Genomic DNA, 20,517 nt, shown 5'->3' on the forward strand with positions numbered 1-20,517 from the left:
TTTCCTTTAAATGCTCAGCAAAGTACTGGCATCAAAATGGACCAATAATTATAATTAAGATAAAATTAATTTAATTAAATAATTCAGCATTTAAAGTTGAGTCCTCTTGTGATGTCAGTTCTAAGACGACAAGATTTCTAGAAGGCTAAGGGGAAAAAACGAAGTCCCAGAGATTACTGAGTTCTTACATTTATTTTCCTGAATTTAATTTCTCCCTTCATACATGCTAGTGTTATGTCAGAATTCCCAATGTTTCACAATGAAATCGTCTAGAGACACACTTGCTAGCAGTGCTAACCACTTATGTCTTACTCTGGTAATTCATTAGAGAAAAGAAAGATCTCTCATATACTTCCTTAGAAGTTTTAAAAAGAAAAAAAAATTCTCATCACCCCATAGCAGGTGCCGCACACCCCCTGATTCCAGTTTGGCTGACTAGGGAACACATTTAATTACTTTGCAATCTTGTCTTTCGAAGAAAAGAAAAAGCAAGTGGCATTGAATAGGGAGATCAGTGAAGAGATTTTAACAGAAAGTGCAAAATAACCGTCTGTGGTTGGAAATGCAGGTGTGCAGTAGCCCGGGGCCAGCAGAGCTTTCCTCACAGAGCTTTAGAAACATTGCTCCACATGTGAAGAAGTCCAGGAAAATCACCATTTTTCATCTACACCACATATATGGCTCTTCACTATGACTTTCTTGTGTGATTGTTTAATTTTCTCTAACATATCAGTATATCAGATGCATATACTGGAGACATTATTTACAGTGGTCTAAGCAGGTTGAAGCTTATTTCTTTACATAACAAGTCGTCTCTGGTAAGGGGTCAAGGGCATTTGTTTATAAGGACAACATTTTCAGAACTGGCACTCCTGTGATTTTCTTGACATTGTTTTCACTATTGACACTTTAAAGTTGCAAGATGGTTGCTACAACCTCAAAACGTATGCTCGTGTCAGAACAGAGAGGGGCTGGGGGAAGTCATACTGAATGCATTCATTCACATTGATTCTTAAAAGCAAGCATCTCTGCAAAGCATGTAGCAGATTTCATTTCTATCTCAATGGAAAGATTATGTCACATGCCAGCACATATGGCACAGGAGGCTGGGGTTCTTCTGTCAGTAAGAAAGAAGGCATAAATGGATACTGGGCAGGCAACCAATGGCTTTGGCTATATTTGCCAAAGGGTTATGGGTTCTTTGAAAGCAGGAACTAAGGTCTTTACTTCTTTCACACTATCTTTTTGCTTTATAAAGTTTCTCATATTATCATTTCCTTTCCCTGGCCGTAATTGTGAAGGAATTGGCCTTAGACACCTGATGACTCATTTAGATAAAAAACGAATCAACATTAGACATAAAGGCACTCATACCAATGACTCCTTAATGTTTAAATTGACAGGTTAATATAGACATTGCCCAGTATAAGATTAGTCAAGTAAGCTGGGAAACTGAAAGAAAAACAAATAAAAAAGCAACAGCAACAACAACAGAAGGCCCAAATCTAAGCAAAACTTGGAGAAAAAAAAAGATTTTATCAGCAGCCAGACAGGGAAAACAAATCTTATGAAGAAAAAGAAAAAAATCTATTGGTATAGATGATGTTAAAGACAATGGAAAAATATCAAGAAATTTTTGAGGGAATAAGAAAAGTAGAGTTCTACAGATGCTCTTTTTCTTGACACTGATAAAGAAATCTAAGCTCAAGTCTGCGTGTTTAAAATATAAAATATGCTACCACCATAATCAAAATGTGCTAAACAATTTTCAAGTTAGAAGGAAAAAATAAGGAAGAACAAAAATTTAAACAACAGTAAATAGACAATAAAATAAACTTCTGAAAAAGCAAAGAGACAGACAGCAAAGTGCAGGTTAGGATTGGATTTCTGATTCCCATTAGTTGTTTCTGTCAAGAACATGTAGTAAATTTGGACAAAATAGAAAAAAAAATATTTGAAATACATGAAAGTCATGAAGCTATCAGCACTTGAGGGTGCAGGAGAGAAAAGGAGAGAGAAAGAGGTAACATGCTGTAAGCCACTTTTCTCCTAGGCTTTTTTCTAATTCTTCAGGGCAAGAGGATGGCAAAACAGTCAGAGGGTCACAGCTAAGAGACTCATATTTACCTGATTTACAGAGCAGGAGAGATCATCCCTGGAAGAGCCGGGGCCACCAAAGAAGGCAGGATGTAAGAGGCCAAGATTCCAGAGGAAAAGGAAGTGAAGAGAAAGTAGCCCAACCCTGAGGTTCTCCTTCAGGAGGCATTTGCTAAATTTTAAACCTGTGCAGAGTAGAAGGCTTGCCAAGAATAGAGGCACTAACAAACATTCTAGTCTCTCAATTGGGATCTTTCTAGAGCTACATCCTAGCAGCATCCTAGAAGCATGTATGACCTACTTATGACTTGTAAAGTTTGTAAATTTCCTACTTTTTGTTAATGATTTATGAATAATTTACCAAAAAAAGCCCCACAAATATACACCATATACACTTATCAAAATAAATGAAAACAGGTTGATTCCTTATAATGAAGGCCAAAACTAAGATTGGTTTAAAATAATTCAACTTAATCAAAATAAATAAATAAATAAATAAAATAAAATAAAATAAAATAAAATAAAATAAAATAATTCAACTTACAGCTTTTATAAAAGTCACACCCAAATCAAAATAACAAAAAAGGATAATGATTCAGAAAGGAGCAAATAGTGGGGAAATACCTATACGTAGGCATTTCTATATAAAACAGAGAGAATCATCTTAATATTGAAAGTAAAATCTTGCAAAAGACATTAACTCTGAAAAAAGGAAATTATTTAATATAAGGGACAATTCACTATGAAGATACATTTGTCATGGTTCTGTGTCCCAAGTTCATTAATTCCAAAGTATATAAGAAAAAAGCTTAGGAATATAACCAGCAAGAAGAAAAAAAATAGGAGACTGACATAAATTGCTATATATATTTTTAAGATTTATTTATTTCAGATAGAGAGTTACAGAGAGAGAGAGAGAGTGTGCGCACAAGCAGAGGGAGGAGCGGAGAGACAAGGAAAAACCGACTTGGAGCTGAGCACAGAGCTGGACATGGGGCTAGAGCCCACAGCCCTGAAATCATGACCCCAGCTGAAGTCAGATGCTTAACGAACTGAGTTGCTCAGGCGTCCTCTATATTGCTATATTTTTTACAGCTCAATTAGAACAAAATGATAGCTACAGTATTAGAATAATATAATTAATATATTAAACCTAGTAGATGATATTGAAATGTGTCCCTAGCATTCTCTAACATTGTTCCAATACATTTATTTACAAAAGATCACAATGAGAATCATAAATCCTCTATTCACAATGTAATAAAACCAGAAATGTATTACAAAATGATAAAGAAAACTAATCTAATCACTTAGAAATAAAAACAAAACCTCTGCTAAATAATCTTTGGATCCGAAGCTTAATCAAAGCTTCTATGACAAGTTATTAAAATTAACTACAATAAGATTTTATGTAGCATGGTAATCTCACTGTAGCTATTTAGTCATTTATAGGCGTGGTTGAGACTTTAAAAAGAACAAAATTCATTTCTTAATTATATTTTTCATTAAATAAGAAATAATGAAACCAAATGAAATAAATATCCCACATCAGAAACTAGAAAACTTGCAACACAACAAAAAAAATTTTTTTAAGATTTTATTTATTTATTCATGAGAGACAGAGAGAGAGAGAGAGGCAGAGACACAGGCAGAGGGAGAAGCAGGCTCTACGCAAGAAGCTCGACGTGGGACTTGATCCTGGGACCCCAGGATCATACCCTGGGCTGAAGGCAGCACTAAACCGCTGAGCCACCCGGCTGCCCACAACACAACAAATCTAATAAATTATAAGTATTAAATCAGAACACAGAAAAAGTTATAAACACATCTGAGGGCTTTTAAAATTAAAAAAAAAACATTAATGTGTTTGCAACATATCAAGTCAATTAATGAAAGATGAGAAAAGGAAAATACAACTATGCTACAAGACAAAGGCCAAAAGGCTTAAAAATATGGTTATGTAAGAGACAACCAAATAATGCTGCTTTTTCTCAGAATGCAGACTTGTTAAGAGCTCCTCTTTTTTTCCTTCAATCTAATCAAACTGTGCCATACAGAGTGGACTTTTTTTTTTTTTTTTTTAACCTTACTAGGAGATCATCCCCTTCTTATTTACAGGGCTGTGGCAAGATTTTCCCTACTGTTATTTTAATAATTTCATCAAAGACAGTTTTTTGATTTTGTTCTGTTTGTTGTTATCATTGCAAGTCCTTTTACCCCTTCTCTTTATTCCTTTCCGAAGGAAGATGAAATACAAGGGGGAATGACAATGTGAAGCCAACATGCTACTTTATTTTTTTTATTTTTATTTTTATTTAATTTTTATTTATTTATGATAGTCACAGAGAGAGAGAGAGAGAGAGAGAGAGAGAGGCAGAGACATAGGCAGAGGGAGAAGCAGGCTCCATGCACTGGGAGCCCGATGTGGGATTCGATCCGGGGTCTCCAGGATCACACCCTGGACCAAAGGCAGGCACCAAACCGCTGCGCCACCCAGGGATCCCAACATGTTACTTTATTAATCAGGGTTACTTTATTATTAGCTAGACATGTGCCTTGTACAATACAGGACTTTCTGAGATATATCTGGAGTATTACTGGCTTCATCCAAGGCCTGGTAAAGGTTTTGCCCAAAGGTTCCTCCCTATCTGATCATTGTCCATGTTCTGGTGAGCAAAAATCCCAACACCTCATGCATGAGGGATAAACAAAAACGACAAGTAAGCAATCTAACCAAATCTTGAAACTTGAGCAGAACCACTTATAGAAGATCCCTTTAACACATGTTGATCTTCCTATTAGCAAATAGAACTTCACCAGCATCCTGAAGTCTCAACAATCTGATGAGCAACTCCAAGTGGAGAGGTAGGATGATGAGAGAGGAAGAACACTGCTTCCAGTGACCCAATGATTTTCCCCCAGGTAAGTATTGCCCAGGGCAGAAAGGGTTACAGTAAATAGGCTCAGTAATATATGCACATCTTGCCTCAGTGTCAAGGGACTCTAAGAACAGGAACGAAGCACAGGTCCTAGCGTGGTTAAAGATATAGCTTTAGATTTTCACATGCTCCTCCTGATGATTTATAGATATGCATAATCAACCTGCTTTGGCTAACATATGTAAATAGTTCCTAATGATTGCTTAAGTAACAATGACTCTGCCAGGAGAGCACTTTATAAAAGCAAATTTCCTTTGAATAGAAAGTGCCTTGAGAACAATATTTTTCTGAGCCTTGATACAGAGTAGTGAGTTGAGCCCACTGTATTTTTTTATATAATTGTGAAAAACAATTAGTTCTTTTCAGTAAATGAAAAGGCATCCACAAAGGAAATTCTTTAGAAAATAGTTCATCAACCAAAGCCTAAGGGAACTGAAGGGAAAACAACTGTTGTAGAGGATTTAGAAACATTTTTTTTTTCTGTCTCCAATTAGAAAAACAATATATTTAACCCTTGGTCTTTACTGTTGAGTGAGATCATTGGTTTTCTTCTCCATTCTATTCCCCAAAGATTTTCTGGGACACTGAGTGCTGAAATTATGAAGATGAATGAAAACCCTGAAGTTTGTCAGAGACAGATCTATAAGCATGTGTAATTCATCTTGTGGTTTCTTCTACTGAGACTTTATTGCAGGGATTTAAAAATATCAGTGAGAATTCTGGCATGTGGAGTCATCAACCAGAAATAACTTTGCATCAAATCCCAAAATGGTCTTTCTGATTGGCAGGCATGCACAGGCTGAGAAGTAGCATTTCCTTTTTCTTAGACTTGCTCTGCCCTTTATATAAAGGAGGCAGAAGTTCTAACTAAAACTCTTGAAAGTAATAGATCTTAATGTGGATTCAATTCCATATCAGTGGCAGACTCCTGCACTATAGATAACAGGTAAGTTATAAACGACTCCCTGGCTGTCTACAGTAGCTAAACTTAGAATATAAAATTTTAGGACTAAATGGAACTTTAGGAACTATCCCACTTATGCTTTAACTCTCTCATTTTGCAAAGAAAGAAAACTAACTTAACTTAGATGTTTTGACAAAGGCCAAAAAAATTAAATAGAATTCTTGACTCACAAAAGTTATCTGCCTGGGGGACCAATATTTTTATCAAGTTCAATATGAATCCTTTACTTAGTAAATACATCACAATGCTTTGATTATTGCTAAAAGAAAATAAAAATATTTCATAATCTCTGCAACATGGGAAGAGTACCACAAAACATAAAAAAACATCTTGTCTCAATTGTCAGAAGGAGGTGGGAGACTCACTGTGGAAATATCTGACTGGTCAGCCTAGCTTCAAAGTAATGAAGAGCAAGATGGCAGTGATCTTTGGTGAAAAATATGGGAAGAAAACATCAGATCATACTAAATTTGTGTTTTTGTTATTCAGACAAAGATTGTTAAAGTTAGGTATATCTTGCTTTTAGAAAACTATTGAAAAAGTTTCTATTTCCATTATATTTTCTTTTAATAGTATGACAAAATGTAAGCCAGAGCACATATTCATTTGTGAACTGGTTTTATAATTGCTTAAACAACAAGGTGAAGGTGGTTTCACTTACTGGCTTCTTGTCAGCTTGGACAAAACTTCCAGTGGTCCCACTCAGGCTTTCTCCCTTGGGTCTTTTTGGTTCAATACTCTCAGTCCCTTAACTGATGAAGAAGAAGAAGAAGAAGAAGAAGAAGAAGAAGAAGAAGAAGAAGAAGAAGAAGAACAACAACAACAACAACAACAACAACAACAACAACAACAACAACAACATATGCTTGTTACATGGAGCCCTTGATAGCTGGAGGGGAGCACTTAGTATTGTTGATGTCAAAATCAGAGTTCAAAATTATCTTGAAAATTTGTAATGTTCTAAGCCAATAAAGTGAAATCTGACACATAAATGCATAAAGTTCCATATTTAGGATCAAAAATCCATTTGCATCAGTACAGAATGAAAGAGATCATAGGTTTCTGAGAGTTTTATTTTTAAAATAGGCTCTATATGAGCCTGTGATCTCATGTAGCTAATATATTCTAACACTGAATTTACATGAATTTATAGATGACAGTTTACAGAGTCATAGGGAGTCTGAAGGTTAACCGTGCATTGAGATTTGAGAGTTTTTTCAGTTCAGATAGATATCACATTTTCAGAGGATGGTTGGTCAGTTTAAGAGGATGGTCAATTAGAGAGGGAAAGAAGTAGACAGATTACAGGGAAGCTAATAATGTCAGATACCAGAGACTCATATGAACAAACTGTAGTTGAATGAACTGATCATCAAAAACGCTTTCACACGTTAAGTACTGATCAGTGTGTAAGATCATGGAGATAGAGAGCCTTATTTCTACCCTTGAAGAACTCACGGTCGCATGAGGAAGAAAGACAAGTATTTCTAACATGTGTGGAAAGGAAGAGTCTATAGAGCACAGAGAGTAGCACAGAGAACGGAGTGTTTCTTCATGGGGACAGCAGCAAAACAGGGTGTCAGGATTGTTTAAAATTGGGACTATTTTCCATTTGAAAAAGAAGGCTAAGGAAGAAAACTAATTGAATCTAATAGTGCTTGAGGCATCCTGCAAATATGCTATATTCATTTTACTTCTGTATCTTTGTTCATTCTGTTGCCCCTTCTGGAAGATCCGCCTCTCCTAAATTCTACCGACACTTCAAGACTTGGTTACAAACCAGTCTTTCCCATCATGCCACCACAGGATTATATCTGCTGATCCTGAGAGCAAGTATTCCCATTATACTTGTTACGCCACGTGTAACATTATCATACTCTGCTATCATAAGCAATTCACCAGATCCTTAGAGCAGAAAAGAAACATCTTTTCCAGTCCTTGACTGCTTTGTACCAGGTTGGCACACAAAGGCTCAATAAATGCCTTGGAGTTAGACAATTAGCTCACTTTCTTTAATAAAGATCAATTCTAGACCTCTGACCAGTGAGCTAAAGTCCCAAGTTCCTTCCTTTGTGCATTGTTTCTCCACCTAAGAAAGCAGAATTCGTCTTTCCAACATTAACCCTATGGGGGTGGAGGGAGAATGCATCGTACATCCCTGATGGGTCCAGCCTGGTGAGGTTGTCAGGTGACGTAAAGCTCCCTATTCCAAAAGGTGGTGCTAGATCCAGACCAATTTCTTTCCTAGTTGTAGTGATTTTGTCCATAAAGTTTCAAGCCACAAGGAAAAGTGATATCTTTGTGCCCTGTATCCTAAAACTTGTGAAGGTATCTTGCTTTTTATCTTTCTGATTTTTTTCATCTATTATAAAGCTACTTAACGTCTCAGACATGGGCAGTGTTTCTTTGGGCTCAGTTGCATACATCCCAGTGGCTTCTTCCCTTCTGAAAACCAGTCTTTTCTGTCAAACATGCCTTCATCTTGTTACAAAATAGGGCTCATGAATTCGGCCCTGCTCAGGGAACAATCAGCATGCTGGTGATTGCTTTGAAAGCAGTATTATACTAATACAGGATCTCATTAGAACCCCTTTCCTGGGATCTGGGGGTTTCTTCCAAATCCAAATGGAGATTGTGGTGTTCATTATGTGTTCAAAAGCGCTGCTTCTCTGTGCCATCAAATGGCCTGAGGAGAGAAAATCTTTTGACCTTTGTAATTGCTACAATATTATGTAGGGTTCTTCCTCCATTGAACAGAGCAATAAATATTGCATAGCTGTGCTTCTTTTTCCCTCCTAAATGCAATTATAATGGAGAAAAAAAATATCCTGAAGACATGTGGGTGGCGCCATACCATCCAGTCCCTGGGAGGGACATTTGTGGGGGGACTGCGCTGCAGGTGGCAAAACTCTGCGCCCATTTCGGATAATTTCCAATAACTGGCTCAGTGCCTAGGGTTGCAGAATTAGCTCATCCAGGGCTTCAGCTCCTGGTTTCAGACTCATTAAGAGTGTCTTGTCAGGGTAGGTATGTGATCAGTTTCTGGACTGCAAACTAAGCCCAATAAATTGCTGAACTCGGCTTAAAAAGTTAATTACCAAATCTGGTGCATGTGGTGCAGAAAAAGGACAGAAACTACAAATTAATGTGCAGACAAGCAGTTTTTTTTAAAAAAAATTAACTTCAGAAATGTAAATATTCTACTGCTACTACTTGGGCCTGAGCATAATCTCAATTCACTTCCAAATTCTCATTTCTTTGTTACTTGCCAGCCTGTTTCGTTTTCCTGTTCTCACACAGGTTTGTGCAGGGATGCACTCTGAAACTTGTCAAGGTATCCTGACAGATCAAGCACAATGCACAAGGCATGAGCAGCTTCTCCAGACGCATTAAAAATGTCCAAGTCAAACTAAATATGATGTGGGTTTTTAGTAGAAATGTATATTGGGTGCCAGTTCATAAGTTTTCCTGAAGGGTCACCATTTTTATGAAGGAAATTCCTTAGTGTATTTAAGAATTTTCTTTTTCAAACTAGCCATATAAAAAGTAATTGCTGTGGTGTCCACAACAGGCCAATTCCTGTATCTGTGCCTGGCACTTTGGGAGCTGCCATAGGAGGCAATGGAACCACTGGAATAGACGTCAACACTGGGGGCAAATCAGGAGAATGGCTGATCCAACCACCCCCCATTCTCTTTCACCATGCCACAGGTTTGATGGAGTAGAGGGAGGAAGTGGGCCTTGATCTTCTCTCTGTTTCTTTCTTCTTCATCCCCTTGGGTTGAACATAAATATGGTTCTTTTAACCAGATATGTTTGAACAACCCTTGCTTTCCTGGACCAGGTTGAAATATACCTAAGGAAGCAAAGTGGAGCCAAAGGTGCTATAGAGTATAAACTCTATAAAAGTGGAGAACTATCTTTCCATCCTTGATTCCTATGGTGCTTGAGACAGTGTCTGTCATCCAAAATTAAGACTGGCGGTTAGTCCTTGTTGGAATGAAGGAAAAGTGAAGAAAGGAAACAGAACCCATTCACATGTGTTTAAAAGAGAAACAATGCTCAAAGACTTTCATGTGAATGTGGTAATGCCTTCAGAGAAAGACGTCTTACAAATTGCTTCAGGATCACCAAGGATGGAGCACCTGCAGGACACAGTAACATTTCAATAAATATTGAAGCAATAGTTTGCAGGGTTTTGCATTCTGGAGCTGTTGTTTCACATAGATCATTTTCCAAAAAGTTATGCCTTTCCTCATTTCTCCAGCCAAAAAGAAATAGCATTCCCAGAGGTAAGCACTCTGGAGCACTCGGGAGCAAGGTGCTATGACTCATGGTGTAATCCCTTAAACAGTTCTGTTCCATTAATATATTGCACATAAATATAGTTATACCAATTTATAAGATGCAGAAATTGAGGCTCATGAAATGTAGGTCATTTCCCAAATGCATGTAATTCTAAGTAGAGGAACTAAGGCTTCAAATCTAATTACAACTTAAATACCATGCCCATGATCCATCCACATTGCCATGCCATACAACTGGAGAACGGGAAGAAAAAGTGTATACATTTAATCTCCCACCTCCTAAATCTTCAAGTGCTATATTCATTTCTTAGGTGCTTTTTTTTATTAATACCCCATAATGAATTTTATTTGCTTTATTAAAAATTGGGAAAGAAAAGGAAAGCCTAGAAAATCCAGAGAGCCATTCAACACCACCTCCTCCTGTGCCCTCCAATTTATTCTGCAAAAACTTTGCAGTTGGCTAATGGTTACAACATCAACAAAATAACTTCTTTCACTTTCCTCATTAAACTAAAGGAAAAAAAAATCAACTGATGCACTGCATCCTTGTTGACTGGTGGCTCATTACAGAGGCTAATAAGAGAAAATACATTCTCATATACTGATCATTGGAGCTCAGAGAATTTGAGGAGAGCCACCTGCTGAGTAAGTATCCATTTTCAGTTCCGACTTTGTATGTATTAGTCTGGTCAATTTCCCCGAGCTGGCCTGATTAGGAAAGTTTTATTTAAACAAATGGAGATGAGACCTGAAGTTAGTGGAGAAAAACAGAGGCTGCGCCTAACCATTCAGCCAGTTTTCGCCCTTGGCCAGATGTGCTGACCACTTGGTAGACTTCTGTGGCAGAGACCATGGTGCATTTATCAAAGCCTAAGGCTTTTTCTTCTTGTACCAGCTAGACCGCATCTCTCAGCCTCCCCTGCAACCAGCTCCCAGATTCTATTTTCTGTTCAACTGAGGGGAACGAGATCCCAGCAAGAACACACCTCCAAATGTACCTGCACAGTTTCTCTCCCACCCACCCCACCCTTTGTTTCCCTCCTAAATGTTTTGGCTCCTGGTGACTTATAAACCATATATCAAATATAGTAGATATTTTTTATACTGGGTTCCTGAATGACTACATGGACATCACTGCCTCACATTGCCAGTCATTGACTGGACTTTAAATGCATAAGAAGTAAGTTTACATGTGTTAAGCTCCTCAAATTTTAAGAACTATCTGATACTATATGTTATGGACTAAATGTGTGTCCCCCCCCCCCCCAGAGTTCCCATGTTGAAACCCTATCTCTCCCTGACCCACCAAAACACACATAGAAGATGTGCTGGAATTAAAATGAAGAGCCTTTGGGAGGTAATGAGGATTAGTCATGAGGGTGAGCACTCAGGAATGACATTCCCTGAGGGTGGGGGCGCTTGCCCAGGAGGGACCAGGGGTGTGCCCATGGCCTGCTCCATTCCTCAGTCTGAACAGTTCGGCTACAGTCAGACTTTGGACAGGGGGTTTCTGTTGAAAACAAAAGAAAACAAAACAAAACAAAACAATACAGATAAAATAAAAGCGATTTTCATTTGGGAGGCAAAGAGTGAATTACCAACAGGGAATTGGGCCTTGGGCCTATGCCATTTCTGTTGTAGTTTGGGGCAGTGCAGGAGACCTGTGTGGGTGTGAACCAAGGCACCACCGCCACTCCCCACAATAAAGTATCTGCACTTCACTCAGTGCTACCCAAGCCCTCCTTTCTTCCTTCTACCCAACCTGGGCAGTAGGATGAAGGGCCATAATTGCTGGGTGTTTATATAGAGAGTAGGTTGATTTTATTTTACATGCTTTTGAGTTAATGTTGGAAAACTAATCACAAGCAGTTTCTAAACCAAAAATGACATGTTGTAAAAGGACAATAAACGTTGGGTCAAAATGGAGCCTGAAAAAACAAAAAACAAAACAAAACAAAACAAAACAAAAGGACTTACCTGAGTCACACCAGAACCTGCTTCCCCTCTCTGCTCTCTGCTGTGTAAAACTACAAGAAGTCTGAAATCTTCAACACTGAAGTAGACTCTTGCCAGAACATGACCCATGCAGGCACTTTGATTTCATACTTCAGCCTCCAGAAATAGGAGAAATACATTTTTGCTGTTTATAATCTACCCAGTCTAAGGTATTTTTATTATAGTGGCCCAGCTTACTAAGACCATAGACAGTGCTAATTTAACTAACATATATCTCTTAATATATTTAGCTATACATGAAATGTATAAATTTTTCTTCTTAGAAAAAGACTTTAAAAATCACATGTCACATTTTAACACATTGAAATCCAGAAATGAATATATCAAACTGCACATCTATTTAACTATATAGTTATAGACGTCAATATAGACATGGATACGGTGTAGATATAGAAGTAGGTTCAGGTGTAGATATAAATATAGACATGTCCCCTAACAAAGATAAAGTGATATTTGTATACAAGTTTGGCACAAAGCTCATCACATAAGAAGTTTCAGTGAAGATCTGTGAACTTAAAACAAACTGAAAGTAATCTAATTGAATACAGTTGCCTGGAAAGTTTATTTGTGAATCATTTAAGAACACATCAATAAGAACTTTGAGACACAGCCTGATTTATAAACAAGAGGAACACACAAAAAAGAGACTAAGCAAGACAAATAGGGGAAGAGAAAGAGGGTCACTCCATAGTTACATTTGTAAAATTCTCCAGGAAATATTTATCTTAAAAACCTAAGTATAAAAGTCTTAGGTTCAAGTAGGATGAATCAAGAAGAAAAATTCAGAACTTGATAAGAAGTGTCATAGTAGATTCTAACTCTTGTAGAAAATAAGCCCCTCAAGAACCAGAATATGTTCAATTTAAGAAAACGTTTTGAGGGATGACCATGAATAAGTCATTCTGCAAAATTAAAATATGAATAATACCTAGAGAGTGACAGGAGAGCTTTACAATCCAATGGAAGGACAGGCTTAAGTAAGAAAATTTCAACATTATTTCTAAGTACAACAGAGGTGCACATAGGATAAAATAGAAATTTAGGGAGATCATGGAAAGATTATTTTTTAAGATTTTATTTATTTATTCATGAGAGGCACAGAGAAAGAGAGAGAGGCAGAGACAAAGGCAAAGAGAGAAGCAGGCTTCACACAGAGAGCCTGACGTGGGACTCGATCCCGGGTCTCCAGGACCAGGCCCTGGGCCAAAGGCAGGTGCCAAACTGCTGAGCCCACCCGGGCTCCCCTCATGGAAAGATTATTAAGCAAAATTACAATGCAGCTATCTCTGGAAAAACAAGAAAGTTCTGGATAATCATAAACCAGAAGCAGACAATCATAGGAAAACAATAGACTTGACACATTTCTCTACAGTTTCATCCTGTTCCAAACCCCTTCTATGTCAGGGAAGCTGCATGAATAAATGTTTTATCATCATTATTTAGAACACATCTATTAAAAGGCTGAAAATATTTAAAAAGCCTTAATTAGATTAAGGATGAGGAATTCCTGGAAGATTAAAAAAAAAGCAGATGATAACAGATCGATAGGGAGATATGATAGAAAATTACAGCCCATAATACATGCAGAAACTCTGCTCCAGGCAAGTTCCTTGGGTCCACTACAGCATCAATGACCTCCAGGCCCTTCCTGTATTCCTTCTCTGCTAAAACCTTCCATGTCAAGGTTGCAGAAAGTTTCTTGCAACTGTCAACACTATTTCTGGATTTAAAATCTCCCAGGTAGGAAAAAAGGGAGCAGTAAAGGAAGGAGCTGCTTCTTGTACATCTTTCTTTTATAATGGAACAAGGAGAAAAATCTTTCCCAGAGATCTCAGCACACATGCCAACCTCTTAGTTCTGATTTTCTTTGTAGCCACATTTGGGCTACATGATGTTCACCTCTTGACCAACCATAGACAAAGACAACAAAGCCTGCTATGATAGGTAAACTGATCATTATTCAAACTTTGGGGATGATGCATAATATCTCCCCCAAAGTCATCCTTTTAGTAAGGAATAAAGGAAACAATCTGATGGGTGAATAACTGCCTTTGTCAGGTAGAGGGAACTCGGATTAGGGTTCAAGTGACATAAGGAGCTGGAAATGACCCGGTAATAGCTGTTAGGATGATTGTTACTAGAACTATATTGAAAAATAAAACAGGTCTATTTGTCCTTTCTGTCTCTCCAGCTCATGCTTCACAGTGTTTATTGCTTGCCTGGAAACTAAATAAAGCAGTGAGTATGAGCAGTTGGGCTAGTGGAGCCCTGGATGGCTTCCTGATCCAAGAAGCAGCACAGGAGAACCCTCACACTGGATTGCAAATTGTCCGCAAACACCACTCACCAGCGTATCCTTCTCCCTATCAAACACAACGAGAGGTAAATTCCCACAGGCAGAGCTTCCATTCACAAGGAGGCCATCAGAGATCTTCAAAAAGTGTAGTTATAAAACCTTGGAAGCGGGACACGTAGGTGGCTCAGTCAGTTAAGCATCTGCCTTCATCTCAGGTCATGATCTTAGGGTCCTGAGATCAAGCCCCACAGCTGACTCCTTGCTCAGTGGCGAGTCTATTTCTCTCTCTCTTCCTCTTCCCTTGTGATCTCTTGCTCTTGCTCTCCTCAAATAACTAAATAAAATCTTTTAAAAAAAAAGCCCTGGAAGAAAGGCACTAAACTAAATTCAATGAACTAAAAAACATATTGAAAAGTGTAAGCATAGGATAAACACGAAAGAAGAGAATTTGATGTCTTTAGAGAACTTGAAACAATTACCACACTCATAAAAAGAGAACAGGTTGCTAAAAAACAAACAAACAATGAACCAATTAGAGAGCCTGAACAATAAAAGTACAGTCCCAAGTAAGGGCAAGACAAATTTAAATGAAGAGGCTTAATTCTCTGTTGAAAATAAAGGCATGGAATTCCCTCCTCCCTTTTCTTACTGCATTTTCTTTGGAAAATTTGTAATTCCAAGTCTTTTTTTCTATGTCTTTGGAATGTATGACAATCTTTTTTAAAGGCTAAATGAGGCTCTTGCCAGCTTTACAACCCAAGATAGTCTTTATCAAGGACCTGAGGGTCATCTCTCTGAAAAGTAATCATCCAGAAAGAAAGTAGCCCTATCTCCTAGCTTCTAGGGGAAGGGAGGAGCTTAACCTAAGAGGACCAAAGCCCTCCAAATTGTAAAAACACTTCCTGTTATAAAAATATGAAAAATTTCTTTTTCCTCTGGATAAAGTCAATTAGCTAACACGGATGGTCACCCCAGCGAATTTAGGATGATTTATGTGTGACAAGCAGTGCTGCCAGTCTTCCTGCTTCAGGACCAGTGAGTGTTTACCCTGAGAAGCTGTGTATAAGGGGTTGTATCTGCTAGGCTACAGAAAAAGTATGACTTCTTTCTGTCTTTGCAAAGTCTTAGCAGATTGCTTGTGATACATACCCCATACTGGTTTAATGCTTTACTTAATAATTAAATTATTCTCTTTCTCTTCTATTTTGGTACAGAAGTATTCTGGGGTAATAGGAAGTTTCGTTTTTAATTATATCCCCCCAAATATCTAAGGAACACATTGTAGAATGAGAAGAATGAACCTACAAGTGCCCCTAGAAGGCAGCATATTAAACAATAGATGACAAAAAAATTAAGGGACATAGGGGATAGATCCAGAAATTCTATAATATATTTACTAGGATTTCCAGAAGAAAACTAATATAATTGAGGTGAGATGTAATAGAGCAAAAAGAAAAAAAAAGTCTCTTCAATATTGTAGGGAAGATATTTAGGTCTTCAAATTGAAAACAAACAGAACAAAACAAAATGTGTTTCAAGGAAGATAAGTAGAAAAAATAAATAAAAGACCATACTTCAACATTCCCAAGTGAACTTTGAGAACTTCAATAAAATGAAAAAGCACAAAATGTGTTCAGAGAAAAAAGTGCATTTGAGTAAAAAGAATAAAACAAATTATTAACATTATAAATACTGGAAGATAACTGAGTCATCTCTGTAAAGATGTAAAATAAAATGATCTCAACCCTGAAGTTTTGTACCTAGGCAAACAGCATTTATGAAAGAACCAAACCTAGAAATTTTCACATGGGCCTGGTCATACATAGCTCTTACCTACACACGAGCTCTAAAAAACTTACCTGGGTATATATTCCATAAAAATTAAAACATATCCAATAGTGAGAAAATATGGGGTATAAGAGCAAAGACACTAGTAAACAATAAAGCTTGGTGATATATAATATAAAAAATTAATCTTGAAATAAAATATCAAAAGTGATATAGAAATGTGATCAAGGAAAGAGAAGAGAGGTGAGTATAAGCATGTTAAGCCTCTTTTCTAACCTAGGGAAAATATAACTAAAAATATAGAAATATAGAAATATGAAAGTGATCGAGGAAAGAGAAGAGAGGTGAGTATAAGCATGTTAAGCCTCTTTTCTAACCTAGGGAAAATATAACTAAAAATTAAACCTCTAATGAAAAATGGAAGCTTGAAAATATATGTTAAAATCTATATAGTAACCACTAGAGGGATAATTACCATGGACAACTGTTATGATGCCAAGGAGAGAGAATAAAGCAATAAAACAAGTCCATCTGAAAAATACAGAAAAGAGGAAAAAAAGAAATTAACAAAAACAAAACAAAATTGAGTAAACTGAAATAAAATAAAGAATTAGATGGTAAAGATAAACTGTGTTCACTGTAAGTTTAAATAGATTAAATTCACTATTAGAGACCCTCAAATCAAATAACAAAGTAGTATATTTTAATTACCAGAACAACACTCTAAAACTATATAGCATTGAGCATATAGAAATAAGCAAATGCTGAAAAAAAATAGTGAGACAGCTGTATCAGGAAAAGACTAATGGTAAGAAAAATGTAAAGAGATATCACTATAAAAAAATAAAATTCAAGTGAAAAGTAATGAACAATAAAATTTTAATTCATTCAAAAAGGATAAAGCTGAATAGACAAATAACTATTTAAAATGTGGGAAAATGTCAATAACATGTCTCTCAAAAGTCAACTAAGCATCCTTTGACTGCTGTGTTCCAAATTTTCAGGAAATAGTTTATTCCTATGTAATGCAAATTGTTCCAGATCCTAGTCCCGATCATCCAGTTATTTTACTGTGCAACATATTGATGGAAAGGCTACTGACTTAATTTAAAAAATTAGAAAAACTATGATTTAACAAGACAAAGGTAGCACAAATGTTAAAACTATAACGTTATAAAAAATACAGATGAAAAATGTTAAATAAAATAATAGTAGAGTTTAGGATAAAATAAAAGTAGGAAATAATATAACACAAAGAATAATACATTGAGGTCAAATGGACTCAACCCAGAAATGTAAGTATTGGTCAACATTACGATAAAAAAAAAAAAAAAAACACCTGGGGAAGTAGTCAGTGCACAGAACAGGCTGACAAGAGAAAGAACAGACAACAAAGGAGCAAGCCTAGGAGTTTACAGGATATCCAGAATCCAAGTGAAGACTTGCCTTTAGAAGGGAAGAAAGCTCATCCTCTGAGGGTATAAGGAAAGAAGTGGCTGTCATGGGAGTACAGATAAATTAAAACACAAAGCAGAAAAGCTGAAAGTTGAGGGTGATCAAGCAAAAGCTCCCCAATTCTCCTTCAAAATTAAATAGAGATTTTGCATCGCAAATTCTGGGTTTGTGGTTTGTGTATGGGGGTCTCAAGAAGAATGATAGAAAGTTGTCAGGGCAAGTGGGAAAGGATGCTAATCGACATGAAGTAAAGGGATAGTCAGTATCACTGAGGTTAAAGGTGAAAGTGGAGGAACTTAGTAACATGATTATTATTGTTATTAATCAGAAGAGATGCAATAATTGCTATTTTTAAGACTACCTGTAATTCATATGATGAATACTATTGTGAAGTAGGGGCACCTGGGTGGCTCAATTGGTCCAGAGCATCAGACTCTTGACCTTGGCTCAGGTCATGATCTCAGGATTCTGGGATTGAGCCCAGTTTCAGGCTCCCCACTCAATGGGGAGTCTACTTGTCTCCCTCTCTCTCTACTCCTTCTCCCTGTGCATGATACCTCTTTCTTTCTCTCTCTCTTTCTGTCTAATAAATAAATAAATATTTTAAAAATATTACTGAAAAGTAGAAGTGAAAGAAGTTTTCTTTGGCTTCCTTTCATTTAGGAAAAATATTTTAATCCTGCCTTTAAAATTTCCTAAGGCTAAGCCAAAGAAGACAGAAGATGCTCAATAAACCAGTTCCAAAGTGAAAAGCTATGGACTTGGGTTAGTCTAGAGCTGAAGACCCTGGAATTTGGCAAAGAGAGACCAAGAAGGGAGTTGCGGTCTAAGGATGGGGCATGTTTAAGGAAATCTCTACTTCTCACGTCAGGAATTACAGAAGTCCCTGTGAAGAGGAGTGGATGATGAAATGTAGGGGCTGTCATATCCAAAAGCTATTTTTTTTTAAGATTTCCTTTTCTGCATTCTAATTTCATTATTTTATCTTAACACCTTAGAAATTAAACATAACAACCTTTATCTTGAATAATAGATAATGCCTTGAAAGGAAATTGTCATACCTCTCTCCAAGTGCTGGGGCAAAGTGGACCTAAAAACGTTCAGAAACCACTAGGGGTGATTAGAAGAGAAGATAGAGCACTGGGCAAGAGGACAAAGTGATAGAAAATACTGTGCACATGTTAGCTCCCCATCAAGCGTACATAGAAATCCTAACTAAGGAAAGGATATACAATAATTATAATAATATAGTAACTGTCTCGTCATGCAGAATGGAGGATTCAATTTTTAAATAGATTTTTAGATAAAACAGTGATTCCAAAATGGAAACCCTGAAAGCTTTTCTGTTGTCTTTATTAGGAATGATACTAAAACAAGGCATGACCTGAATTCAAAGAACATGTGTATTCTGTGGCTTACCATCCACGGGAACATGCAGATGTGATGTTAGGAAAAGGACAGCAGTTAATGAAGTCTCAATTGAAAGCATGTTTGGGGACACTGAGTTATTTGTGTCACTCCCAGGGAAGAACACGGCAGGAGGGAAGGAGATGCTTCATCTCTACCTGCATAGACCCTTCCTTCGATTCATAACAGATTCTGCCTCATCTGAGAAAAAAAACATAATTTATTTTCCCAAATGATGACTTCTTTGAATGCTAGGTCTGTGAACCCAATATATCAATTATAATATAGACACTTGGACACTTCTGTACATTTTCCTTAGAATAAGACCTGGGTTTCTGGGAAGTCCCAGAGTCTGCAATATAAAAGATTCCATTCTCTGATCCCCAAAAGTATTGATCTAAGGAAGAGAAGGGATCCTGGATAAATTTTTCTAGTGCACTTTCACCCCTGCAAGTCAGCTGGGGTCTACCTGGGTCTACAATTCAAGCAGCAGGGCCCTTAGAGCATTATCTTTTCTTTGATCCTCGCAATGCCATGTGGATTGATTTTAAGGCATGCCTATTCTTCAAAAGGCTTGATCTCTAGCTTAAGAATGTGAGTTAAGTAGGGATTTTATAGGAATTTTTTGGCTTTAGGAAATAAAACTTAAGAGACCCCCTGCCTTTTATAGTCTTCTGTAAATCACCATCTCTAATTGTTTCTCCCCTTCAAAGCAGATTCCCATACACTTCATAATGTATTAATAAAGTCTCCAACAGGCATGTGTCTAATTACCCTCCATCTTCCGGTACAGTTCAGAGTGAAATGAGTCATATTTATTGTCAGTTTGTCTCTGAGAGATGACAGTTTCTATCAAATCACTATGTGTCAAAAATGGAAGGATGTGCCAAGGTGGAAATGCAATTCCACGGTTCCCAAAGGTGGATGGGATCCCTGCTCCACATGTGACTCCAGTGTGTCTGCTGCTTACAGACAGGGATCTGGCCTTCTCAGCTAGCCAGCCTCTTTGTCACATCCTACCTACCAGCTGATGCAGCCTTACTGCATTCGCCCAAAACCGCATGCTGTCATTGTTCAGAGGCCTGTTGGCTTATTCCCTACTTGCCCTCTCTTATCCAGTCCCTGCCAACTCGGAGCTTCCGGATCCACTACTCAATTTTGATATACTTGTGGGCCTTCTGGGCTTTTAGTCCACTTAGCATCTGAGGGATAACTTTCCCTATTGAACTCCAGCTTGAACTTGGCCCA

General features: G+C 37.3%; 1 long non-coding RNA gene across 1 annotated transcript in view; it reads left to right on the forward strand.

Moving 5' to 3' along the window:
- The window catches only part of LOC140600023 (uncharacterized), a 39,993-nt gene extending 34,974 nt beyond the window's left edge, over positions 1 to 5,019 (forward strand). The window contains exon 4 of the long non-coding RNA XR_012003210.1: positions 4,900 to 5,019. This is a non-coding gene — a long non-coding RNA (uncharacterized lncRNA). The remainder of the gene's footprint in view (positions 1 to 4,899) is intronic.
- The last annotated feature ends 15,498 nt before the right edge of the window (positions 5,020 to 20,517 follow it).

The sequence above is a fragment of the Vulpes vulpes genome, chromosome 8 (genome assembly GCF_048418805.1).
Source record: "Vulpes vulpes isolate BD-2025 chromosome 8, VulVul3, whole genome shotgun sequence".
In the NCBI taxonomy this organism is placed as follows: Eukaryota; Metazoa; Chordata; class Mammalia; order Carnivora; family Canidae; genus Vulpes; species Vulpes vulpes.